Here is an 8,829-nt window from a genome sequence, read left to right on the forward strand (position 1 = left end):
GGGGGGGGGGGAGAGACACACACGAATTCAAAGAGCCACGAGCCACAGCTCATAAAGAGAAGAAAAGCGGCAGGTTTCGGGGATGACCGTTCTGTTCCAAGAAACATAGGCAAGGTCGTGGTGGCAAATGCGTGATTTTGCATAGAAGAAGGGGAAATGGACGTTTTATCCCAGCAAGGGCTGCAACAATTTGTACTTCTGTTCTTAAATGGATGGAGCCTGGGGAGGACCATGGCATAGAGTTCATCCTCCAAAGAGGCCATTTCTTCTCCAAAATTCTACCCCCTTGGCGCAATCATCACCAGTCTCAGGGGATTTGGCGGTATAGAAATTGAATTAATAATAATAATAATAATAATAATAATAATAATAATAATAATAATAATAATACAGTGCCGTCTCTGCAAAGAGGGTGATGAAACCGTGGAGCACATCATCTGCTGCTGTAAGAAAATAGCCCAAACTGACTATCTCGAACGTCACGATAGGCTAGCAGCAATGGTGCACTGGAACCTTTGCAAAAAGTACGGCCTGCCCTGTAGCAAGACCTGGTACGAGCACAAGCCAGAGAAAACCACAGAAAGTGAAGAAGCAAAAATACTCTGGGACTTTAGAAGACAGACAGGCACCTGGCACACAACACCCCGGACAGTGGTAGAGAAAAAAACATGTTTGGATCATAGATGTTGCTGTGCCAGTTGACAGCAGGGTAGAGGACAAAGAGCTGGAAAAGATCACAAAATACAAGGACCTACAAATTGAAGTTGAACGATTGTGGAAAACACCAACCACAGTAATCCAACTAGTAGCCGGTGCTCTAGGAGGAACAAAAAGAAATCTTGAAAAAACACCTCGAAAGCCTAACCCTGGAAAGAACATCAGTCCACATGCTTGAAAGCAGCACTTCTAGGAACTGCACAAATTCTACGCAAATACCTCTAATATCCTAGGTCCTTGGGAAGGACTCGATATTCAGAGATGAATTCCAGACACTTGTGCTGTGTTGTTATGTGTATAATAATAATAATAATAATAATAATAATAATAATAATAATAATAATAATAATTTTGGAAGGAGCAAATTTCCTGCAGCTATGCTGGAAATTTGGTGACTCTGCCTCAAACCCCCCCCCCCCCGCCCCCCGGGCACTGAAAAATCTGAAAAAATCTAGGGGAAAATGCTTTTTTTGTGATTTGCTTTTTTGACTCCATTAAAATGGTGTCTCTTTTGGCCGGCTTCAGTATATCAGAATGCAGGAACCTGTTGTGCAACCTGATGTATGTTTGTTCAGGAGTAAGTTCCATGTTATTCAGTGGGGCTTATGTAACCTCTCTCTGTGGGTTCTGTGGGGCAGAACTTGGAATGAGTTTGCAACAACAAATTAAAAACAAAACAAAATGGTTTACTTTCTTATAACATCAAACATCAACATTTAACATCACACTTCAAGGTCCTGTTCAGGTTGCATTTTCAAGTCCTTATACTTACAGTCTACTGATACTGCCAAGTCCAATTCTTCTTTGCAAGGGGGTTGGCTCCTGAAGACTCCAAGGGCTTGATGAACAGGATTCAACATGATGAAGGTTTCCAGGAGAATTCTCACCCATTACAAACATAGAAAAACCCTTAACAAGGTGTTAAGGGCTTATACAAACCAAGGTTCGAGTCTGGTAGCCTCGTCTCCTCCAAACTACATGAGCTCTGCAGCCTCTTGCTGCTTTTAGTCTCCACCCCTTTCTGGGTAAACCCATTCTGAGCATGGGGGTTACACTTACTCCTAGGGTGCATGTTCATCGGCTCACAGTCTTATTGTTTTCAAGAAGAATTAAGAGATCACAAAGCTAAGAGGATGATGCCATGATCAGTTCTCCCTTCCCTGTAACATGTAATAGAAAGTATCTCAAGCCACATTCATTTCCCGTCCTTTGCTTCTGGCCACTAACTTCGGCTGTCATTGTGTCACAGCTGGAATATCATGCAGGAGTTACTTTACTATTGTCACATCCATAACATATATCTCATGGCTAGAAGGATTATCATCTCAGAACTGTATGAAATATATTTGCCCCCCAAACAAGTGTCTGAGCTCTCTGGGGAAGAAACGTTGAACTTTGGGGATTTCTGGGTTCAAATGGAAGAGGAGGGCTTGTGAAAGTCTTGGTGTATTGTCTGCTATTTGAAACACATGAATAATAACCGCAAATCGCACATATCTTAGAATGGGATAAGAAAAACACTTTGCATATTAAAATTGGTTATTTAACAATCCCTGCACCTGAAATGTAACGGACTGAGTTAAGCAAGCTTTCGTTGGTCCCTTCTCAACATATATTAATTTGCAATTTCTAAATGAATTTCCTTACAGTTCATTTGTTCATGTTGAATGGCACATCTGTCGGGCCTGCGCTGCGCAGTCTGGGGCGGGGGGAAAAGTTAATAATCATGGGCAAGAACTAATTTACACGTCCTAATTGAAACAGTCAGATTCTCGGTTTCTTTGTTTAGTTGACTTCTAGTGCTAATGTACACTACAAAACGGGAGTTAGAATACTTTTATAATATACTTTATCACTTTTCAACTACAACAAGGATTATTCATATGCAAAAAGAAAATTCATACACAAAGATTGAAAAAAATAGAAACAAGAATACAAGTTACATAATCATGAATACCATATAACTCCTAATGTTCACATGTTGTATTTATGTCTATTTCCCCTCCCTACCCCCCACCCCTGTCTCTCCATGGGCCTTTCCCCACTTTTCCCTCTACTACCATCGCTGCGCGCTACTCACTGCACACGTCATTTCTGGCGTGCACCCTGGCTTCCCCGCAACCCCGCACTCTGCGCGGGGTCGTCAAAAGGCGCTGTTTTCTCCAGTGCCAGGAATGATGTGCGCTGAGGGGGCGCGACAGCGGCAGCGTCGGGGCAGCTGCATTGTCGCCGCCCCTTTAGTGGGGAGTGCCCCGGGACCCCGCGCTACTTAGCCCGAGTAGCGCGCAGCAGAAGGTAAGTGGGGAAAGGCCCCATGACTTCTCCGTCAGTACCTATTACTTTGATCTATTATATTCTGACAGACATAAACAAAATGTTTCTAAAATCCTCAGAACTAATTTATTTATTTTCTGCTTTTCTATTCACTTACAAATCTCATTTACAAAAATTTAAATTACAGCAGTTCTGTCGTTATGATATAGTCCAACTTATAAAGAAAAAAAGAAAAGAAAAAAACATTAACATGAATGTAACAGTTATAGTTCAAAATTCCACTGGTGCAATATTTAGATCATAACCTGCTGAAATATGTTTAGACCATGGTTGCCAATTCTGGTCATATTTTCTGGTGACATTTTTTTCTGGTATGCTAGTCTGACCATTATATACAAATGTTGCACTTTGTCTTGCCATTCTTCCACAGTTGGGAGTTGTTCATTTTTCCAGTCTTTTGCTAGTACAATTCTGCCCGCTGAAAGTAGGTGAAATAATAAATGCATATATATTTTTAGATACTGTTTCGGCAACAAAAGGAAGGCTCAAAAGGTAAGTAGTTGCTGTGTTTTTGAACTTAAGACTTAATTTTTTTTCTATTTGTATGTGTATATTATTCCAATAACCTTTTGTTTTCTTAGAGGCCCCTTCTGCACATGCGAAATAATGCATTTTCAAACCACTTTCACAACTGTTTGCAAGTGGATTTTGCTATTTCACACAGCTTCAAAGAGCACTGCAAGCAGTTTGAAAGTGCATTATTCTGCATGTGCGGAAGGAGCCAGAGGTCCACCAGAGGTGAAAAAAGTTACCCTGTTCAGCTTTATATTTCCAGCTTAAGGATGAGGTTTTTGGATCCATCTTGGACAGAGTCACTGGCGTTAGGTAAGTTCTATAAAACCTTTTTATGTTATTCTCCCATAATTCTGCGCTCAGTGTATATTTATATATCCCCTTATAGAACTTACTCCATTGTTCCAGAGTTATTGCAGACTTTTTCTCCACCCATTTAATCGTATTATTTTAGACAGTTTTGTTGGAGTGATGATCCACCCTTTTGCATTTCCAGGCAGATGTCAAATCGGGAGGTCTCCTAGTGTTCCAGAGAGCACCTCTGAGGGAATCATGTTCTGGCCTTCGGAAAAACATCCGTTGTCAGGCCAGCTTTTACTAGTGTCATGCCTGCTTGAATTGGGCCCAAATACCCTGTTTCCCCGAATATAAGACATCCCCTGAAAATAAGACGTAGTAGAGGTTTTGCTGAAGTGCGACATATAAGGCATCCCCCGAAAGTAAGGCGTAGAAAAGTTTTTGTTTGGAAGCATGCCCGACGAACAGAACACAGAAAAATAAGACATCCCCTGAAAATAAGACATAGTGCATCTTTGGGAGCAAAAATTAATATAAGACACTGTCTTATATTTGGGGAAACACGGTAGCACCTGCACCCAGTGGTTTAATATGGCGTGAATAAAGAGAAGCAACCTTAGAAGGTAGGTGGAAGCATTTTTAAAAAAACTAGGGCCCTTTCCGCACGGGCCTAATACAGCGCCCTGGGGACAGCAAAAACGCTGTCCTCAGGGAGCTGTTTGCATGGGAGGCACAGCTGCTTCGCAGCCGCCCTTGCGCCTCCCGAGCGGCGTGAAGCCACCGTTTTCCTACCTTGCTTCCCGAGCAAGGTTTACGGAAAACGGCGGCTTCCAGCCGCTGCCGTGCGAACGGCAGCGGCTGGAAGGCGCCATCCCTCCGCCCGTGCCCGGTCGACCTACCTTCTCTGCGACCGTCCGGTGCATCGCCGAGGCCTGGGGACACGCCCCCCACCTTGCGACGCCGGAGCGGTCGCGCAGGGCAGGGGGGGCATGTCCCCCGGCCTCGGCGACGTGCCGGACAGTCGCAGAGAAGGTAGGTCAACCTGGCGACAACGCAGCGCGGCACCGTCGTTCCGGTAGTTTCTGGGACCGTTCGTGCGTCATGTACGCTGACCCAACCCCCACCGTGACCGTGCGGAAACGGCCTAGGGGACAGTTAATCCACTCAGTCCTTCCTAACTGAGAGGGAAGAGTCAAGTTTCTCTGGGACAGGAGGGGTGGCTTGGAGTAGGGTAGTGAGTTCTCTTTCCTACATGAAATGGGATTTGGGGCGAGTTTTCCCAGTTCTCTCCATAAACATCTAATGCCATATATTTCCCTGAACTGCTGTTACTAAATGAAGATTTTTGCTCACGTGCTTTTCTTGAACAGACCAGGGGTTCGGATACTGATCCAAGAAGAAGATCGATTCTAAGATGGACATGATGGTGTTTTGGGAGAGCAGCAGCCTTTGTCTACTGGAATATCTCTCCTTGATTGCAAACATTTACTCTCTCCAGGAGCTATCCAACCATTACCCAAACTTATCCCTTTTAGTTGGGGGAATTTGGTGTAAACAGACCTGCAATGTCAGAGACAGGTAGGGAAATCTCCACCAGTGAATGCAGAGATCCATGCCCCCCTCCCCCCAAATCTGCTCCAAACTGGGATTAAGACGAAGAATGTTACAATTTTATTGAGGGATTTTAAAATAATAAAAAATACACTTGAAAATTGCGAACACACACACGCAGATTTTTTTCAACCCCCCAGGTGGGGCCTTGTCAAATGTTCCTGTGCAGAGAATGTGACACCTAGCTGATGTGTCTACCTTTGCTTTGCTTAGTTTTGCCTGAGGCTCTGTTTGTTATGTGGGGTAACTGAACTCCAGCCTTGGAGACACAGCAGCACGGTTTGGGAAAGGGAACGGTTTTGCTGTTTGGGGAGGGGGCAAAGAGTGGGGTTTCAGACAGCAAGGACATTTAAATTTCATTTACAGCAACGCTTGAGTACAGCCTGTTCCTTACTCTGATACAACAAACCAATTTTGTTGGACTCTAGTCTGGTTATTGGGAGGTGGTCGATGGCTGTGACGATTTAAAGAAGCCCAGGAAATGGAGAAATGATCAACAGTGAGAATAGGGTGTTGAGGGGATGGTGATATTTAGCAAAGGTGGCTCAGCTGAATCTCTGGCCCACCAATTATTACGCTGTCCCAGATTTAAGGAAATCAGATCCAAGTATGTGAATCTTACTCCTTTATACTCACCCGATCTCCCCGATTTATTTACATTACATGAGTTGCTGGACAATCCTGATCCTTCTCTCTGTATGATGGTAGCAGACTTTCTCCTAGAAATTACTAAATGCCAGTAGATTTCCTTTCACGTAACATTTATTTCCTGTATTGTATATGTGTTTTTAATCAGTTCTTTACTATTGTTGTATTGTTGTCTATGCCAATAAAAGCTTGCTTGCTTAAAATAAAATTCAAGAATGCACTTCTTTCCCATGGGTAAGCATCCTCCTGACCCCCCCCCCCCCCCCGCTTCCCTTCAAATGTTATAAGTATGGATAAATAAGGGAATATTTATGCATCAGAGGTCTACAAACAAGACTGGAAGAGAAGAAAGGCAGAGATATAAAATATTGTATTGATAAAATATATCTATAATAATAAAACCTGAACATAATGTGTATATGGCATTGTCTAAATATAAACATATATCAAAATATCAACTGGAGAATAAATAGCAAGAATATCAATTGGAGAAATAAACAATCAATCTTGTTAAGTTATACATCTGAGAAGAAAAATGGGTTTTACACCCTGCATTTCTTTATCTTTAAGGAGTCTCAAAATGGCTTACAATCCTCTTCCCTTCCCCTCCCCACAACAGACACCTTGTGAGGCAGTGGGGCTGAGAGAGTTGGGAAAGAACTGTGACTAGCCCAAGGTCACCCAGCAGGCTTCACACGTAGGAACAGAGAAACAAACCCAGTTCACCAGATAAGAGTCTCCTGCTCTTGTGGAGGAGTAGGGAATCAAAATCAGTTCTTCATATTAAAGTCTGCCACTCTTTTTTTTTATATATATAATATTTATTAGTTTTACAAATTTATACATCAGCATCAGCAATTGCAATATTGTTTAAAATAAACAGTTAAGAAAACTTATTGTAATATATTCCCCTACTTGGGAATTATCTCAATCTATGATCTTTACTTACAACCTTTGGACTTGAACTTCGTCCGATCGTTGAATAACTTCTCTAAATTAAATCGTATGCTCAATACTAGCCTATCTTATCATAATTTGTTAATTCTTGTAACTAATTAAATTTTTACTTTATTTACATATCTTATACCAAGTTATTAATGCAGGAAAGGAATAAACATATATACACACAGCAAATCCATTTAACGCTAATCTTCTAGTTTTCTTGGAAGATTGTCTCAAAAAAGTCCTTCACTGGTTTCCAATGGTTTTGAGTGTCTTTATGTTGCAGTTGTCCAGTTAGTATATCTAAGTCCATATAGGTCCATAGTTTTACTTCACAATCCATGAAGAAAATTAAAGTTAGGGTGTTTTAAAAGCTTAGCCAAGGTTAGTCTTGGGCAGGGCGAAGCTATATATGTTAATAATTTTGAATGACAAAGAAGTTTCTCATTATACAACCCCAGCAGGTAAATATCCGGTGTCATTACAAATTCTAATTTCAATATCTGCTGTGTTTTCTTATGTACTTTTTCCCAGAACTTTTGTATTTTTTCGCAGGACCACCAAGAGTGATAGAATGATAGAAGTCTGCCACTCTTAACCACGACACTACTTTGGCGGAGAATCTTAATTCATGTATAAATGGAATAAATGACCTGCCTTTAATACTGATTAGAAATATTAACTGGATTTTTTTCTGTTCCAGATCTGTTGTCTTGGAACAAATACTTATGTAACCCCTTTTTGTCCAATGACTGGGTTCCATAGTCTAAAGCAGAGGTGGGCAATTATTTTTTCCATGGGGCCGCATAAGAAACAGAAAATATTGTGGAGGGCCGGGTGCTCCTCCCATTCAGAGGGGGCGTGCTCAGGTCAGCCCTTCCCGCTCCTTGCCCTTTGGTGGCAGTTCGCATAGCAACAGTCACTCTCTCTCGCCACCCTCGCCACCTTTTCCTCTCACGGCGCTTGCACAATGTGGCGGAGCTCCAAGGGTGGGGAGAGAACTACAGCTTTGCGATCCTCCCCATCTGTTCCTGACACCTGTGTAAGAAGGCGAGGCTCACAAGAAGGGGAAGTGCGCACGCGCGTGTGAGAGACTGAGAGAAGCTTTTTTAATAATCCCAGTCTCGCGCCGCTTCTCCTGGCCGCCATTTTGACGACAGGTTCTTCTAAAGCAGGGGCCAGTCAGGGTCATCGGCGGGCCAGATGTGGCCCGCGGGCTGTATAATGCCCAGGTCTGGCTAAAGTGAGGCTTACCTTCAGAGTTTCAGAGAGTCTAAGGCCTGTTTTTTACGGTGAAATTGCTCCTCTGTCAGCATAAGAAATGCCCTGGTGCAATGTAGAGTTCTTCACTGCCCCCGTTGCTGCAGCGTGTCTGCCACACTGTTGCCCCGGTGCCACCCGGAGGTTCTTTTTTAATGCCCCCGAGGGGGAAGCTGACGATTCTCTTCCACACGAGGAGTTTGAGGGGGAAGCTGGCGATTCTCTCAACCTTGAGGCACTAGTGAGAATTTTAGACCAGGCCGGGGGGGGGGGGGGGGCAAGGGTGCCTCTGCATAGCTACCCCAAACTTCCTTGGGGGCCCGGCATCCAGAGGCGTATCTAGGCAAACTGGAGCCCAGGGACAAAACCTGAGTTTGGCGCACCCCCATTGGCCACACAAACCCTCCCCCACCACAACCAAACAATTATTTTTGCACCAGCTCACAAAACACCTCCCATCCCCAGCAAAACATACATGGCTCTCTCCCCACCAACTCTCTTTCCTAA

The sequence above is a fragment of the Sphaerodactylus townsendi genome, linkage group LG10 (genome assembly GCF_021028975.2).
Source record: "Sphaerodactylus townsendi isolate TG3544 linkage group LG10, MPM_Stown_v2.3, whole genome shotgun sequence".
In the NCBI taxonomy this organism is placed as follows: Eukaryota; Metazoa; Chordata; class Lepidosauria; order Squamata; family Sphaerodactylidae; genus Sphaerodactylus; species Sphaerodactylus townsendi.